Source organism: Acinonyx jubatus, chromosome D3 (genome assembly GCF_027475565.1).
Source record: "Acinonyx jubatus isolate Ajub_Pintada_27869175 chromosome D3, VMU_Ajub_asm_v1.0, whole genome shotgun sequence".
Taxonomy (NCBI): domain Eukaryota; kingdom Metazoa; phylum Chordata; class Mammalia; order Carnivora; family Felidae; genus Acinonyx; species Acinonyx jubatus.
Genome location: NC_069392.1, coordinates 21,733,918 through 21,752,754, shown reverse-complemented (window position 1 = coordinate 21,752,754; position 18,837 = coordinate 21,733,918). Strand labels below are relative to the sequence as shown.

The following is an 18,837-nucleotide window of genomic DNA, read 5'->3' as shown; positions in this document are numbered from 1 at the left end:
TCACTGAAAACTTAAAAAATTTTTAAATTAAAAAAATTACTGAAAGAAATTAATGAAAACCTAAATAAATGGAAAGACATCTGTGTTCATGGATTGGAAGGCTTAATATTACTAAGACAACAATACAACCCAAAGCAATGTATAGATTCAGTATAATCCATATCAAAATTACAATGACCTTTTTTCTTAGAGGTAGAAAAAAACATTCCAGGGAACCGAAAGTAGTCAAAACAATCTTGGAAAGGAAGACAAAGTTAAGAGAACTCTTTTCAACATCAAAACTTACTATAAAGCTAGTTTACTATAAATCAAAACAGTATGGTACTGACCTAAGGACAGACATACAGATGAATGAAATAAAATTAAGAGTCTAGAAATAAACTATACATCTGTGATCAATGGATTTTCAGCGAGGGTACCAAGGTCATTCAATGGAGAAAGGATGGTCTCTTCAACAAAGGTGCTGAGATGGCTGGATGTCCACATGTAAAAGAATGAAGTTAGACTCCTACCTCACTCCATATACAAAGACTTAACTCAAATGCATCAAAGACCTAAATATAAGGGCCAAAACCATAATACCCGAAGGAAGAAAAAGGAGTAAATCTTCATGACCTTGGGTTTGGCAGTGGTTGTTTAGATATAACACCAAAAGCACAGGCAGCCAAAGACAAAAAAAAAAAAAAAATACATAAATTACACTTTATCAAAATTTAAAACTTTTGTGCATCTAAGGACATTTATTAAGAAAGGGAAAAGACAACTCACAGAATGGGAGAGAATATTTGCAAGACATGTTTTTGATGAGGCTAGTATCCAGAATATTAGTGGGCAGAGTACTTGAATAGACATTTCCTCAAAGAAGACACAAATGGCCAATAAACACATGAAAAGATAATCAACATTGTTAGTCATTAAGAAAATGAAAATCTGAATCACGAAATACCACTTCACACCTATTAGGATGGCTATTATCAAAACAAAAACAAAAACCCAACAACAAAACAATGGAAAGTAAGCATTGGCAGGGATATGGAAGATAGGAACCCTCATACATTGCCAGTAGGAATGTAAAATAGTGCAGCTACTATGGAAAATGTTCTAGTGCTTTCTCACTGAGTTAAGCATAATTACCCCTATGATCCTAGCACTTCCACTCCATTCAGTGGAAAGAACTGAACACTGAAAGAACTGAAAACACGTTTTCAAGCAAAAAAGAACTGAAAACATGTTTTCAAACAAAAACTTGTACATGAATGTTAATAACATCACTATCCACAAGAGCCAAAAGGTGAACATAGCCCAAATGTCCATCATCAGATGAATGAATGAATAAGTGTGGTATGTCCATTCAGTGGAATATTACTGAGCAAGGAAAAGGGACGAAGTACTAATGCATGCTATGACATGGATGAACCTTGAACACACGTTAAGAAGACAGATACAGAAGGCCATGTGTTTTATGATTCTGTTCACATGAAATGTCCGTAATAGGCAAGTCCAGAGAGACAGAAAGCAGAGTAGTGGTTGCCAGGAACTGGGGAAAGAGGTTGAGAAGTGTCTGCTTAGTGGGTACAGGATTTCTTTTTGGGTAGTGAAAATGTTGTGATGGTTGCACAAGATTGTGAATGTACTAAATATCACTGAATTATATATGTAAAATGTTTAAAATGTTAAATGTTATGTATATTTTACCACACACACACAGTAATCTCAGGTGGCTTGTCAGTGCTCTTAGGGTAAAATCTGAGTTCCTTATGCTGTATGACAGTCTATGGCCTCCTTCCCCACCTGTCTCCCTCCTCACTATACTCAGCTCCTGCCTCAGGACCTTTGTACTCGTTGGCCTTTCTTCTCTGCCTAGAACACTCCTACTCCTACTCTTGGCCTGCCTGGCTTTCATCCTTCAAGTTTCAGCTTAATAACACTTCAGAGTGTTTTAAGTTGTTCCCTTCTTAGGACAGCTTCATGACAGAATCCTTGTTATTTTCTCCACTGCAATTTTTCATTATTAGTTGACTGACTTGTTTATTTACTTACTATCCATCCTTTTCATAAAACCTTAGTTCCTCCAGGGCAGAGAGATCCTGTGTATCTTGTTTCCATGGTGACCTCAGGGCCCACCACTGGGCTTGGCACTGGAGGATCTGTTGTGGGGCCAGTGTGCAGAGCAGCCAGGACACCCTTGTCCATGCTAGAATCATCTTTGGAGAGGAGGAATGGGGTGTTGTGGTTTCTCTATACCTGTCACCACTAGAACAGATGAAGGAACTGATGACGTTTAATCTGGAGAAGGGAAGGCCAGGTAGAGCCTACTCATATTGAAAATTTGAAGGGTCAGAGAATGTGAATAAGGATGCAGACCTGTGTTTCTGTTTTTGTTTTTGTTTTTGTGGCACTGGAAGACATAAGCAGAACCAGTGGAGAAAGGGGTGAGACCGATTTCTGCTTAGTCTGGGAAACAGATCAGTGGACTACAAAAGGGAAAGTGTTGGTAGGGGACATGATGGGAGGTTCCAGCACAGAGCTGGGCTGGGGCTGGGGGTCCCAAGGGTACTTCATGACTCCAAGGTTGTCTTTCTGGGCTACTTTGTGTTTCTTTTGCCATTCACTTTCCAAATTTGGTAGAATGTTCTGTGGTACTGTGGACAGGGTGCTAAGTCAAGGAGGGTCAGATCTGACCTTGGGCAAGTCACTGTGTCCCTTGGGACCTCACTCTATCTATAAAATGGGTGGTTGGCAAGGCTTTTCTGTGAGCTCCCATCCAGCTCTGGGGCCTTGGTCAAACCAGTGAATATTTCTGAGTTCCAGATTCCTCATCTTTCACACTCCTGCTCAGTTGCCAGGAGGATTACGTGATAACACATGGGAGGTATGTACTGCTATGGGTGCTAGTAATTCCATTCATCCCAGCACTGTTGTTGGGGAGTGTGCCCCAGCACTCATAAATCATCCTGCCCACAGCTGGTAGTAAGTGATATGACAGAATCAACCGCAGAAGGTCAAGCACCCCAGGGTGTTTGAAAAGGGAAGGGGAAAAATATTCTTTCACTGTCTTAAAATGACCTACCTCCAACAGCATGAAATGTGGCACAGCAGCCCCAGGGGGCTGTATCTCTGTGAAGGCAGCTGCCCTCCCCTCTGGGTGGGGACATGTCACTGGTGGATGCAGAGGGACGAGTCATGATCACCTTGGGGGTATGCCTGCACCTCCTAAAGAAGTGTCTGTGTCAGTCAGGAGTGTGGGTGCTGTGACAGTGGCCCTTCCCCTGCCAGCCCTGCCCTAGCTGTGGACCTTCTGCAGAGCCCAGGGCCTGGACACACTCCTGGAGCCCACCCCTCAGCTGTGCATATCTGCCCCTGCTCTCTGTAGAAGTAACTGATCTCTTGGGCACCTGAAACTTGGCCTTTTGAGCTCTTCCAGTTTTTAAAATATTAATCTATATTTTTATTTGCTATCTTTGTAAATATTCTTGAGTATATTGGAATATTGTATTCTTGAGTATATTGGTATATTGGAATATTCTTCCAGTTTTATATTTCTGGCTTTAACCCGCCAGTTGTCTAAAATGAGCAAAAGTTGGGGGCACCTGGCTGGTTCAGTCAGTAGAGCATGCACCTCTCAATTTCAGAGTTGTAAGTTCAAGCCCATGCTGGGCATGGAGCCTACTTAAAAAAAAAAAAAGATTAAAATGGGCAAAAGGAGGGAACCACCTATTTCCAGGCCACAATAATTTTTATTATATAAAAAATAACCCCTAATAGACCTCCTCACAGTATGTGCTCTTGTATATTAACATTTCAGAGGGAATGGATGTCATTCAAATGGCACAGTCCTACATGAACTCAAACTTTATGAACGAGGCGTGACAGTTCCCATGGAGGTTAGAGTAATTTTCAGGTGAGTTAGCACAGTGTAAGGTAGGAGGCTGTCACCACTGGGATGGGTGGGAGAGGGGAACAAAGTCAGGGAAGGTCACTTGTAGGAGCTGAGACCTGAGCTGGGTTTTGAGGGACAGAGAAGAGCTTGAAATATGGAGATGGAGGTGAGGAGAGAAGGGAAGAAGGAAGACTATCCAGGCAGTGGGAATGTCTGGAGCAGAGGGGAGGATGTGTTCAGGGACTGTGGGGGTTCTCTGTGGCTGGGGACATGCATTTGGGCTGCATCGTCCCTCAGCCTGGCAGTCACCAAGGGGAGGTTTGAGAACAGTCTGGTAGGGGTGGGCTTGGGAATATCTGGGGCTAGGGCCTCCATCTGGCTGTGTGCACAGGGCTCCTGAAGGGAGAGTTTAGCCAGGAGGACTGACTGGTTCAGCAGCCAGAGCACAGAAGCCACGTGCCCGTCCCAGGAGGCCTGAGCACCTTTGGTCAGTGGCAGAATCCCCCATACAGCAGAATGACCTTTTTGCCCAGGGACCTTGCATCAGAAGATTTGAATACTTCAGTTATTTGGACCCCTTTGAAAAAGGGTTTGGCTAACAGCTATCATTGGGCTTTTCCTGGGCAAGGTCCTATTTGCCTGCAAATTACTTACACATATTTCAAATTATCACAAGGATTTGGAAGCACTGAAGCATCATGTCCTGTCAAATGCCCTAAAATCCAATGTCCTTTTCTCCAATAAATGTTAGATTTCTTCCTTTTTGCTTAGTGAAGGCTCTTACACTACCTCTTACCTATGTATCTGGGGTTCCTTGTTTGAGTTTACTTGTCCTTATTTGTCACACCCAAATACTATGTCACATTGATCAGGTCCCAAGAGATCAGAAGCACACAGCACTTACAAAAATGACATTGACACAGTTGTCAAATCTTTCTTTCTGCTATGTGGGGGAAAAAAGATTTTTATTTTAATCTTTTGTAAATAATCACTAAAGAAATGGATTTTTAGCCAAAAATTGGGCAGACTTCCCCAAGTGCACGAGGGGATGCTCAAACTCTCTAGATGTTGTTTTTTCATTTAATGCTCCCTCATTTTATAGTTGCTTTTTATTGTGGACTCTAGAAGCCTTCTTTTCTGTCTGTGAAAGAAAGAAAGCAGTACAGTAACATGAGGTTTCTTGAAGCCTAAATGTTTCTTATACGCGAAAGTGCATGCATATGTCACGCAGGGCTCTTGATTGGTGTCCCCTTGGGTTCTGGAGGCTGGGCCATGTGTGGGGAAGTCAGAGATGAGCAGGCACAGGCTTGGACCCAGCCTTGGAGGAGCTCTCTGGCTGGGGTTGAGAGTAGGCAGCCATGGTGCCCCTGACCCATTGGAGGTTGAGATGAGCTATGCCTGAAGGCAGAGTGAGAAGGAGGCCAAGGACACAGGGATACATGCCCCAGAACCCATTGTGGGAAAAGGGAGCTGGCATTGGACTAAGCTGCAGCCCAGCCTAGGCCAGTACTCCCAAAGGAGGGGACAGAGGATATGGGATGAGAGAGGCAAGCTGAGCCCCCCTATCAGATGGGGCAGGTTGAGGAGCCTTTCACAAGGGAACAGTGGAAGGAAGGATTACAGGACAGGGCCACCGTCAGGAGGACACTTGAACTGAGAGCAACAGCAGGCATGGATGTAGGGTCCACCCTGATGGTGTACTCTGAGCCCTGCCCCTCGCTGACTCCAGGCCACATGGTTCACTTCTCTCCAGCCTTTGCTTTCCCATTGGGTCCTGGCCTTCTGGCTGCTATACCTGGTCCCCTTGGCCTGCTGTGCTATAGGCAGCTGGGCCCCAAGGCTGACTATAACTTCTAAAAATGCCTCAAGGGATGAGGTCAGAAGGCCAAGACCCTACAGGACCAGTTCTTGCTAGGGCTGGGATTGCCTGCCCTGGTAGCGTGCAGCTACTGTGGCATCTCATCCACAGGACCCAGAGATGCTGTTACAGTCCTCCATGTCCACGCGATGGTGATGCCTCGCAAAATATCTGTCGAGGGCAGTGCTCATTTTGGCAACTACCTTGGTTTTTAAAAAATTATTTTTAAGTTTATTTATTTATTTTGAGAGAGAGAGAGAGAGAGCACAAGAGGAAGAGGGGCAGAGAGAGGGAGAGGGGCAGAGAGAATCCTAAGCAGGATCTGTGCTGGTGCAGGGCTCGATCCCACAAACTGCGAGATCATGAACTAAGCCAAGATCAAGAGTCAGATGCTTAACTGAATAAGCCACCCAGGCGCCAAGGCAACTACCTTGTTTTTATTGGCTTGTTTTATTATTTATTTATTTATTTATTTATTTATTTATTTAGTCAATATATGAAATTTATTGTCAAATTGGTTTCCATACAACACCCAGTGCTCATCCCAAAAGGTACCCTCCTCCCACCCCCCATCAACCCTCAGTTTGTTCTCAGTTTTTAAGAGTCTCTTATGCTTTGGCTCTCTCCCACTCTAACCTCTTTTTTTTTTTCCTTCCCCTCCCCCATGGGTTTCTGTTAAGTTTCTCAGGATCCGCATAAAAGTGAAAACATATGCTATCTGTCTTTCTCTGTATGACTTATTTCACTTAGCATCACACTCTCCAGTTCCATCCACGTTGCTACAAAGGGCCATATTTCATTCTTTCTCATTGCCACGTAGTACTCCATTGTGTATATAAACCACAATTTCTTCATCCATTCATCAGTTGATGGACATTTAGGCTCTTTCCATAATTTGGCTATTGTTGAGAGTGCTGCTGTAAGCATTGGGGTACAAGTGCCCCTATGCATCAGTAACTTCTGTATCCCTTGGGTAAATTCCTAGCAGTGCTATTGCTGGATCATAGGGTAGGTCTATTTTTAATTTTTTGAGGAACCTCCACACTGTTTTCCAGAGTGGCTGCACCAGTTTGCATTCCCACCAACAGTGCAGGAGGGTTCCCGTTTCTCCACATCCTCTCCAGCATCTATAGTTTCCTGATTTGTTCATTTTGGCCACTCTGACTGGTGTGAGGTGGTATCTGAGTGTGGTTTTGATTTGTATTTCCCTGATGAGGAGCGACGTTGAGCGTCTTTTCATGTGCCTGTTGGCCATCCAGATGTCTTCTTTAGGGAAGTGTCTATTCATGTTTTCTGCCCGTTTCTTCACTGGCTTATTTGTTTTTCGGGTGTGGAGTTTGGTGAGCTCTTTATAGATTTTGGATACTAACCCTTTGTCCAATATGTCATTTGCAAATATCTTTTCCCATTCCATTGGTTGCCTTTTAGTTTTGTTGGTTGTTTCCTTTGCTGTGCAGAAGCTTCCAAAGCTATCTACACATTCAATGCAATCCCAATCAAAATTTCACCAGCATTCTTCTCGAAACTAGAACACGCAATCCTAAAATTCATATGGAACCACAAAAGGCCCTGAATAGCCAAAGTAATTTTGAAGAAGAAGACCAAAGCAGGAGGCATCACAATCCCAGACTTTAGCCTCTACTACAAAGCTGTAATCATCAAGACAGCATGGTATTGGCACAAAAACAGACACATAGACCAATGGAATAGAATAGAAACCCCAGAACTAGACCCACAAACATATGGCCAACTAATCTTTGACAAAGCAGGAAAGAATATCCAATGGAAAAAAGACAGTCTCTTTAACAAATGGTGCTGGGAGAACTGGACAGCAACATGCAGAAGATTGAAACTAGACCACTTTCTCACACCATTCACAAAAATAAACTCAAAATGGATAAAGGACCTGAAGATGAGATAGGAAACCATCAAAACCCTAGAGGAGAAAGCAGGAAAAGACCCCTCTGACCTCAGCCGTAGCAATTTCTTACTTGACACATCCCCAAAGGCAAGGGAATTAAAAGCAAAAATGAACTACTGGGACCTTATAAAGATAAAAAGCTTCTGCACAGCAAAGGAAACAACCAACAAAACTTATTGGCTTGTTTTAAATGGAGTTCTCTTTTCCTTATTTATTGTCCTTACTGCTTCTTAGGAAGAAATGAACCCACCTGTCCCTGCTATCCTCAGCCACTGTCCTCTGTTTCTTCTTTGTGCTGGAGGGCTCTTCCCTCCCTAGCCTTCTCTCTGTGCCCCTCACTTACACCGCACCCTGTGGCATACCCTGCTCCCCTCCTTGTCCTTTGTTCTTTCTTGGAGGCTCTTTTTCAGCTTCAGGGAAGCCTGTGTCAGGTGGTGGCCTGCCCCAGAAGTGCCTGACTCTTTTACGTGGAGCTGCTCTGCATGCAGGGCTCCTGCTGCTCACCCTTATCTCCTGCAACTTCACTGAAGGTTGCAAGTTCTGGCATCATCTTTGGCCATCTCTTAGGACTGTCCCCTCTCCCCCTACCCCTCACAAGTCTTCTATTGTTTTGTCATTGCTGACCATATCTTGCTGTCCCCATTACTGATTGTCCCCACATCTGTCTTCAAGCTCCCGAAGACCCTTGTCCTTTGACCCCCCTGCCTTCTTCTGTCCACCCACCCTTCCCACTATGCAGGCTTTCCCATGGGTCTCCCATGAAGCCCCTTCCTTGCCAGGCCCTTGTTGGCCTCTTGACCTTTCAGCATATCCACCTGCTAAACCCCAATCTGGGATCATCCTGCTTGTGTACTCCTGTGGGCCTCTGCCCAGTTGCCATGGAATGCTCAAGACAACATCTACGCCGACATAGGCTGCAGCTAGTGAATGGTCAGGCTTCCCGCCTCAGGCAGCATGCCAGACAAGGGGAGCCTGGGAAGAGTGAGCACATGGAGCTCTAGGAGGCTGGTGGCTGGGGCCTCAGGTGATGTCCTGGGCAGCCGATCAGGGGACCTTCTGGCCGGGCTGGAGATGGGCAGGGCCCCATGTCACTAGAAAGAGCAGAGCTCACCAGTGTTTCAGGAGAGTCTTTCCTTCATCTCAGATTCACAAGCCTTTTCTCGTGTGTTGCTAGAAGAATCTGTGTAAGGAAGGGCATGGAGTCTTCTTGATATTCTGATGTGGAATCAGGCAACCCCAGGACTGGATGATCTGCTCTTTTAGTAGCTTCTAAATGCAGGTGTCCTTTGACTATGGAAGGCTTTATCTGATGTCTACAGCTGCCATCTAGTGGCTGGATCTTCTGAGGTTGTGCTGGGCCGGCTAGGGCTGGCTTGCACATGCGCCTTTGCTCCATCACTCATCTTTTTATTTTTTTATTTTTTTTACATTTATTTATTTTTGATAGAGACCGAGCACAAGTGGGGGAGGGGCAGAGAGAGAAGGAGACACAGAATTGGGAGCAGGCTCCAGGCTCCGAGCTGCGAGCTGCGAACTGTCAGCACAGAGCCTGATATGGGGCTCGAACTCACAAACCGTGAGATCATGACCTAAGCCGAAGTCAGACGCTTAACCGACTGAGCCACCCAGTCGCCCCTCAATCAAAGGTCCCTGTGGGTTCATCAGAATGTGGTACCTCCAGGAAGAACACAATCAGGAAAATGAACTTACATCTAGGCAGCCCCCTCGGTCTGAGAGGGGCTGGGGACTAGGACCAGGGTCATGCCCATCTCCAGCATTCACCTCCCCAAGCCCGTCATTCATCCAAATCCTGGCATCTTGGTGCCCCTGCTGGGATTGCTTTCCACCATCTCAGCCCTCAGGTCCAACAGGGAGCTTGGATGTGGAGCTTGTCCTCAAGCTCCTGGGCCTTGCCCTCTGATTGGCACACTCTTTCATCTTCAGATTTCCGCCTCCCCAACACAACTACCTCTGGACCCTGGGGCTCTGGCTTAGTAATTTGAAGTCAGAGGCTGGCCCTTTTCTGGTTGCCATAGTAGCTACTCTCCCAGTTCCCTTCTAGACCCTGGCTCCTCCTCCTGCAGCTGCCTTCTTCCTTTTTTCTCCCTTGCTTAGCCTGGCCCAGTATCTATCTCTCAGTTCCTCCTTGGAAGGGTCTTCCTCCCTCACCTGGTTGTCTAGCTTCTGTCACACCCACATATCCTCTGCCTAACCGTGTGGCAGCCCAGGAACGGATAACCCTGGGCTTGAATCCTGGCTGTGCCACTTGCTAGCTGGGTCACTTTGGCAGTGTTGCTTGACCACTTTGTGACTCTGCTTCCTTACCCTCAAAGCATGTCTATTGATAAAGACCACTTCCGGTTGTCAAGAGGAATAAATTAAATCATATCACAAACTGCTCAGCTCAGCAGCTTGAGTGTGGTAGCTGTTCAGTTGACAGCAGTGAGGCTGTTGCTGTTTTGGTGATGACCCTTCAGTACTGCACATTCTGCCTTCAGGCAGTATTAGTAGGGCCCCTTTGCTGAGCCAAGGTACACATGCCACACAGTCAAGCTTTAGGGTCGACCCCTCCCAACCATATAGATAGCACACCCTCAGACCCAGGGCTTCTGCTGGGCCTTTATCAGTGCCAGCCCTTCTAGGGGTTCCCCTGACAGCCTCCTTCCCTATCTTCTAGTGACTCTTGAAGTCCTTGCCACTCTACATATCCTCACTACACTCCAGAAAAAGACCTTGCCTCCTTCTCATTCCATAGAACCAAAAAACCCACCTTCCGGACCACCTCAGCTCTCTGCCGTCAGACTTAGCAACCTCCCTGCATGCACCCCTGTGTGACTCCAAAGGGACCTGGTTACACTGCTGTTCTTTCTCTCCTGTAGCCTCAACTCCTCTCCCGGCTTCTTCCCACTGCCCCACCTGACCCACTGCCCACTGCCTTGAAACTGCCCTCATCATAGTCTTAGGTTATCTTCCAGATCTGGAAGTTGGCCAAGTGTCCTGAATGTCCTGTTTACTCCTGCCCTCCTTCACCTCTCAAATTCAGCTGTCATGAGATCCTGTGAGCACCAGCCCTGAACAGTTTTGTATCTGCCTGCTGTCCTTCACCTGTATGGCCTCTACCTTGGTTCGGCCACCTGGGTTCCCAGACTGTGGACTCGAGAGACTCCAACAGCCAGAGTAAGTCTTCTAAAATTCAGTTCAGCCCAATTCCAGTTCTGAGTAGGATGAAATGAGAATACTTCACTTTGTGCAGCTAGAAAACCTTGACAGAATGCGTGGGGGAGCTGTTTGAGCACCCTAGATGTTAAATAGCCACAAGCAGATTGGAGAAGACCATAATTTGAATTAACACTGAACAGGTGGTGAATTTATAACTTTTTTCCTTCCAGTATTTTCCAGTCTGGACTCAGGGGAGACCTCTGAGTAAGCAGACAGAGAGAGCTCCAGGACAAGCCCTCTTGTTCAGACCCAAGTAGCAGGAAAGTTCTCCTGGCAGTGATGGTGGCAGCAGGAGCTACAGGCCCCTCAAGCTCTGAGGGGAACTCTCCTCTCCAGTAGAAAGGGCTGTGGTCCCAAGAGGGTGAGTGAGGACCTGTTGCAATCTTCTCTTTCTCCTCCCATCCACTTGGCCCCAGATGTGGGTGCAGTTATGGGAAATGGGCAGGGGAGATAAGTAAATTAAGCCCCAGTTGTGGGCCAGAGGACAGAAAGAGAGAGCCCTTGGGAACTGGGAAACACCAAGATATTACAGAGAGGAGCTTGGTAAAGTGACTCCATAAAGTTGTTTATGAACTTCTAGGTTCACATCCAAGCTGCACATGCATGATTCAGATCCTAAATTGCATACTTTGAGAACTGACCTAAAACCCACGTGAATACCAAGGTCCCAGTGGCCACTGGCTGGCATATATGAGGGAGCGATTCACTGCACTACAAAGGTATGGAAAGGGGAATTGACAATGAAACCATCACCAGGAGGAGTTTGATTAGAACTTATGGTTTGAACCCACCTAGGTCAATTGCCTACTAAAATGAAAATATCAAAGTATCAACATTGGGAATGAAAGAAGCAATTAGCAGACATAACAGAATAATAAAGGAATACTACAAGTAACTCTGCCCACAATTCTGACAACTTAGATGAAATAAACTGGTTCTTCAAAAATCATAAACTCCAGAATGTACCCAAGATCAAGTACATAATCTGAATAATCCTTTAAGTATTAAAAAAATTGCATTCATAGTTTAAAAGCTTAAAAGAAAAAAAAAAAAGAAAACTGAGCACCTGTGTGGCTCAGTTGGTTAAGTGTCTGACTTCAGCTCAGGTCATGATCTCACAGTTCATGAGTTTGAGCCCCGCATCAGGCTTCATTCTGAAAGCTCAGAATCTGGAGCCTGCTTCGGATTCTGTGTATTCCTCTTCCCTCTGCCCCTTCCCCGATCATGCTCTGTCTCTCTCTGTCTCTCAAAAATAAATAAACATTGAGGAAAAAAAAAAAGATCTTCAGGCCCAGGTGATTTCATTGGCGAGTTCTATCAAACATTTGAAAAAGGAATAACACCATTTGCATTAATCTGTCCTCATTTTATGAGGACAGCATTACCCTGATATCAAACTGGACAAAGATAGTACAAGGAAACCTCAGACCAATATTTATCATGAACATAGATGATAAAGTCCTCAACAAACTATTAGTAATTTGAATATAGCAATATATAAGTAGAATAATACACAATGATTGAGTGGGATTCATACTAGCTGTGCAATATGGATTCAGTATTTGAAAATCAATCGATGTAATCACCATCTTAATGGTCCAAATAAAGACTACATGATCATGTCTATTGATTCAGAAAAAGCACTTGAAAAAATTCAGTATCATTCATGGTAAAAACATTCAGCAAACTGGGAATTGCTCCAAGTGAAGGAATTCTTCCACCTGATTAAGAGAACTTTAAAAAACCTACATTGTACTTAATGGTGAAAGACTCCTAGGATCATTAACAAGGCAGGGATGTCTATCCTCATAACTCATATTCATCTTCATACTAGAAGTCCTAGCCAGTATAATAAAGCAAGAAAAAGAAATCAAAGACATTCAGATTAGAAAGGAAGACAAAAACTTACCCCTATTTGCAAATGACAAGATAGCCATATAGAAGATCCTAAGAAATCTACAAAAATACTCTTAGAATAAGTGAGTTTAGCAAAGCTATGGAATACAGGATCAATACACAAAGGTCAATTGTATTTCTTTTTTTTAAATTTTTTAAATGTTTTATTTATTTTTGAGAGAGAGGCAGAGTGTAAGCAGGGATGGGGAGAGAGAGACACACAGAATCCAAAGCAGGCTCCAGGCTCTGAGCTGTCAGCACAGAGCCTGATATAGGTCTCGAACCCACAAACCATGAGATCATGACCTGAGACAAAGTTGGGACACTCAACCAACTGAGCCACCAAGGTGCCCCAATATATTTCTGTGTACTAGCAGTGAGCCTTTGGAAACCAAATTTTTAAAATTTATAATGTGCCCCCATGAAATACTTAGGTATAAATATTGCAAAACATATAGTATCTGTGTACCAAAAACTATAAAATGCAGATAAAAGACCAAAATAAATGGAGAGACATACAATGCTCATGGATCAGAAGATTCAACAGACTGACAAAGATGTCAGTCCTCCCCAAATTGATCAATAGATTTAATGCCATTCCAATAAAAATCCCAGCAAGATTTTTTTCATTGTAGACAAGATTATTATAAATTTATATGGGAAGACAAATGAACTAGAGAAGCTAAAACAATTTTGAAAAGGATAAGGTTGGATTAATTTCACAATTTTAAGACCTACTATAAAGAACTGTAATGAAGATAGTGTTGTCTTGGCAAAGAGACATGTACATTAATGGGACAGAATAGTCCAAAAGTGGACCTACACAAATATAAGGGCAGTAGGATTTTGACAAAGTTACGAAAGCAATATTCAACTGAGAAAGGATAATCTTTTCAACAAGTAATGTTGGAACAATTAGACATTTATATGTTAAAAAAAGTATCTTGATCTAAGCCTTACTCATATAAAGGTTAACTCAAAATATAAAACACAAAACTATAACACTTTTAGAAAAAAACATAGGAGAAGACTTTTGTGACTTAAGATTAAGCAATAAGTTCTTAAATATGATCTCTTTAACATGACATCAAAAGCATAATCCATAAAAGAAAAAAATTGATATGTTGGTATACATCAAAAATGTAAAACTTTTACTCTGCAAAAGACACTGCAAAGAGACCAAAAAAGTTAAGCTATAGACTAGCAAATCATATATTCAATATAAGACTTGTATCCAAACTATGTTAAGAATTTTAAAACTCAACAGTAAAAACCTAAATAACTCCCCAAAGTGCATAGAACTAATAAGTGAGTTCAAGAAAGTTGTAGGATATAAGATCAAAAAACAAAAATCAATCATATACCTATATATTGGCAAAGAACATATGGGAACAGAAATTTAAAACATAATACCATTGGGGCACCTGGGTGGCTCAGTCGGTTAACTGTCTGATTCTTGGTTTCAGCTCAGGTCATGATCTCATGGTTCATGAGTTCAGGCCCTGAGTCTGGCTGCAAGCTGACAGTGAAGAGCCTGCTTGGGATTCTCTCTTTCCCTCTCTCTCTGCCCCTCTCCTGCTCGTTCTGTCTGTCTCTCTCTCTTAAACTTAAAAAAAAACCCAAAACACCATACCACTTATTATTTCCTCAGAATGAAATACTTAAGTATAAATCTAACAAAACTTGTACAGGATCTGTTTGCTAAAAATTACAAAATGCTTATGAAAAGAAATCAAATATCTGAAGAAATGGAAAGACATACCATAGCCATTGACTGGGAGACTCAACATAGTAAAGATGTGAGTTTTCCCTAAATTGATCTATGTGTTTAAAACAATTTCTATCAAAATCCTAGCAAGATATTTTTTTAACTTACTCTAAATTTTATATGGAAACACAAAGGAACTAGAGCAGCTAAAACCATTTTGAAAAAAATCTCCAAAGAAGACATCCAGATGGCCAACCAACACATGAAAAAATGGTCAACATCACTCATCATCAGGGAAATACAAATCAAAACCACAATGAGATATTACCTTACACCTGTCAGAATGGCTAACGTTATCAACTCAGGCAACAACAGATGTTGGTGAGGATGCAGAGAAGGAGGATCTCTTTTGCATTGTTGGTGGGAATGCAAGCTGGTGCAGCCACTCTGGAAAACAGTATAGAGGTTGTTCAAAAAACTAAAAATAGAACTACCCTACAACCCAGCAATTGCACTACTAGGCATTTATCCAAGGGATACAGGTGTGCTGTTTCGAAGGGACACATGCACCCCCATGTTTATAGCAGCCCTAGCAACAATAGCCAAAGTATGGAAAAAGCCCAAATGTCCATCGATGGATGAATGGATAAAGAAGATGTGCTATATATACATACAATGGAGTATTACTCGGCAATCAAAAAGAATGAAATCATGCCATTTGCAACTACGTGGATAGAACTGGAGGGCATTAATACTAATTGAAATTAGTCAGAAAAAGACAAAAATCATATGACTTCACTCATATGAGGACTTTAAGAGACAAAACAGATGAACATAAGGGAAGGGAAACAAAAATAATATAAAAACGGGGGGGCAAAACAGAAGAGACTCATAAATATGGAGAACAAACTGAGGGTTACTGGAGGGGTTGTGGGAGAGGGGATGGGCTAATTGGGTAAAGGGCACTAAGGAATCTACTCCTGAAATCATTGTTGCACTATATGCTAACTAATTTGGATGTAAATTTTAAAAAATAAAAAATAAATTTAAAAAATAAATAAACATTAAGAAATCAAAAAACATTTTGAAATAAAATAAACTGGAAGAAATCTCTTTACCTGATGCTAAGACTTTACTATATAGCTAGAATGATCAAGACAATATGATGTTGGTGGAGAAACAGAGACCTATAGACAAACTAACAGAATAAAAAAAAAAGCAGAAATAAACACAAATACACCAAACTGATTTTTTGACAGAGATACTAAAGAAATTTCATGCAGGCAAAATAGTCTTCTCAACAAATTATGCTGGAGTCACTGGACATCCATAGGCAAAAAAAATGAACCTCAACCTAAGCACCATATAGTATACAGAAATTAATCCAAAATGGAGCATAGTTTTAAATGTAAACTATAAAACTTTCAAAGACATAGGATATCTTTGGGATGTAGGGATAGATGAAGAGTTCTCAGAGATGAGATCGTGTCTAAGACATGAGAAGCACACTCCATAAAAGAAAACCTTAATAAATTGGACTTCAAATTGGAAAACTTTTGCATTGCAAAAGACCCTATCAAAAGGATGGAAAGACAAAGTACAGACTGGGAGAAAATATTTGCAAACTACTTGTCCAACAGAGGACTAGTATCTAGAATATATAAAGAAATCTAAAAAGTCAACAATAAAAAGACAATCTAACTATAAATGGGGAAATAAAACATGAACAGATATTTCACTGAAGAGAAGATAAAGTTGACAAATAAATACATGAAAAGGTGATTATTATCATTAGCTATTAGAGAAATGCAAATTAAGATCATTATAATATATGACTGCATACTTATTACATGAGCTAAAATAAAAAATAGTGATGATACCAAATGCTGTCAAGGATCTGTCGTATACATTGCTGGTGGGAATATAGGATGGTACAGCTACCCTGGAAAATAGTTTGGCAGTTTCTTACAATGCTAAACATGCAATTACCATATGACCCAGCAGTCACACCCCTGCATATTTATCCTAGAGAAATGGAAACTTAGGTTCACTCAACAGCCTGCATACAGAACAGCATTGGTTTTAATGGCAAAGTACAGGAAACTACCCAAATGTCTTTCAATGGGTAAATGACTGAACAAACTCAGGTCCACAACATAATGGAGTACCACTCAGCAATAACAATGAATGAGTTACCCAGACATGCAACAACTTGGATGAATCTCAAAGGCATTATGCCAAGTGAAAGAAGCCATTCTCAAAAAGTTGTAGGACTCCATTTATATAACATTCTGGAAAAGGTAAAAACTGTAGAGATGAAGGACAGATCAGTGATTGCCAGGGGTGAGGGGTGGAGGGAGGGTGTGATACAAAGTTACAGGATGAGGGAGTGTTTTGAGGGTGATGGAACTACTCTATGTCCTAGTTGTGGAGGTGTTTTAATGAATCTACACATGTGTTAAAATGCATAAAACTGTATGACGAAAAAGTAAAATTTGCTGCAGGCTAATTTGAAACAAAATGCAATTTTGATTCGTATTCCTCCTTTGGCTCTCCCCTGCCTTCCAGACCTGCCCAGCTTCCCCTCTCTTCATCAGCACACTGCTTGTTGCCAGGCATGCTGAACCTCTTACCTGCAAACCCTTTTCCCTAGCACCCAGCCCTTTTCCCACACCTTGCTTCCCTTTAAATCTGCTTCTTCAAGGAGAGACCATTCTGGAAACTTTCCCTGAGCCAGCCTCCTGCTGGGGCCAGATGCTTGCTCTCTGCAACTTGGCTTAGCCCCGTGTACACAGTAGCTAGCAGTTAATATGAATATGGGCTTCCCAGAGCCTCAGATTCCCTATTTGTCAGTTCACTGGAGGCTTCTATTATGTGCCTCCCAGGGTCCTTCCAGTTCAAAGATTTCTAAGTCCCTGGGAGCCAGCCTCCCTGGGCTCAAACCATGGCTACCTTAATTACCAGCTGTGTGACCTTAGGCAAGTTGCTTGCTGTCTTTTGCCTCATTCTCTCCTTTGTCAAATGGACTTAATAATAGAACCACCCCTTAGAGGTGCTGTGAGGACTAACTTATTAGGTAATGCATGGAAAGAACTTAGCACTTGGCTTGGCAAATGCCCAAGAACAATTAGCTGTAGTTACTGATAATAGCCATCTTGGCAGCTTTAAAAAAATACAGGTTCCCAGGCCTCCCTGCCCTGATAAATCTGAATGAATGAGAAAAGTCCTGAGTAGGGTGGGGGGAGGGTACCTGCATTAAAAAAAAAATCTCCTTAGGTAGGAGTGCCAAATTTAGCAGATAAAATACAGATCACCTAGTTTAATCTGAACTTCAGATACACAGCAAATAATGGTGTTTTTAAAAAATGTTTATTTTTGAGAAAGAGAGTGTGAGCAGGGGAGGGTCAGAGAGAGAGAGAGAGAGAGAGAGAGAGAGAGAGAGACAGAGACAGAATCTGAAGCAGACTCCAGGCTCTGAGCTGTCAGCACAGAGCCCAATGTGGGGCTTGAGCCCACAAACTGCAAGATCATGACCTGAGCCAAAGTCGGATGCTTAACCGACTAAGCCACCCAGATGCCTCACAAATAATGTTTTAATATAAGTATTTCCTATGCAATAGTTGGGGCATATACTAAAATTTATTTATTGTGTATCTGGAATTCAAATGTAAGGATTGTCTTGCATTTTATGTCTCTGCATTTAATTATATCCTGGGAGACCATGATATTCAACCCATTTGGGAGCTGTGCTCCTGACTCCCTGGGTGGGGTCCAATGTTGAACCTCCCAGTCAGAAAATAGAGAGTATTTTTTCACTTGACGCAGGGGGGAGCTAGAGGATGGTTGTTCACTTTCTCTGCTCCTAAGTTGCTGTCTAAGGAAGCATGGGCAAGCATGCTTGCAATTTACCTCTCAGTACTTGTGAATGATTTTTAGAAGATCTGCAGGTCTGCCTCCCAGTGTGGCTCTGAGAGAAACAATAAGTGACCACAGAGCCAGCCACCTCTCTCCCTTGCCCTTACTTCTAGGGGGCTGGTCCAGCCCCTCGGGGGCTCCCTCTCTTGTACCCAGCTTCCCTAGACTGGCCTATCTTCACATTGATGTCATAGCCCTATTCTGACATCACAGCCCAGTGCTTGGAATTATCCCAGGCATCCCAGATTCTGCCTGTAGAGCAACCAAGGCTGGCATTTGAGCAAGGGGGTGAGGGGGGTATGGGTGGCTGCTGGCCCTAGGGGTTGACCCTAAAGAATATCTGGGCAGTCTGCCATCTAATTGCTCCAAAATGAAAATCCTCTAAAAGGTAGGACTTCAAAGGCTTTCTTTCTGTCCCTGTTTGCCCTGGTATCCAGAGG

General features: G+C 42.9%; 1 protein-coding gene across 4 annotated transcripts in view; it reads left to right on the top strand.

The window, feature by feature from the left end:
* OSBP2 (oxysterol binding protein 2) overlaps positions 1-18,837 on the top strand; it is a 191,020-nt gene that overhangs the window by 54,696 nt on the left and 117,487 nt on the right. The window contains exon 1 of one of the 4 annotated variants that reach the window (XM_053206347.1): positions 18,626-18,785. The exons of 2 other annotated variants lie outside the window; for them this stretch is intronic. The gene's annotated coding sequence lies outside the window, so the exon portion shown is untranslated. Of the gene's footprint in view, positions 1-18,625; positions 18,786-18,837 lie in introns of those variants that run through there. One more of the 4 variants, XM_053206349.1, reaches the window with a different exon arrangement.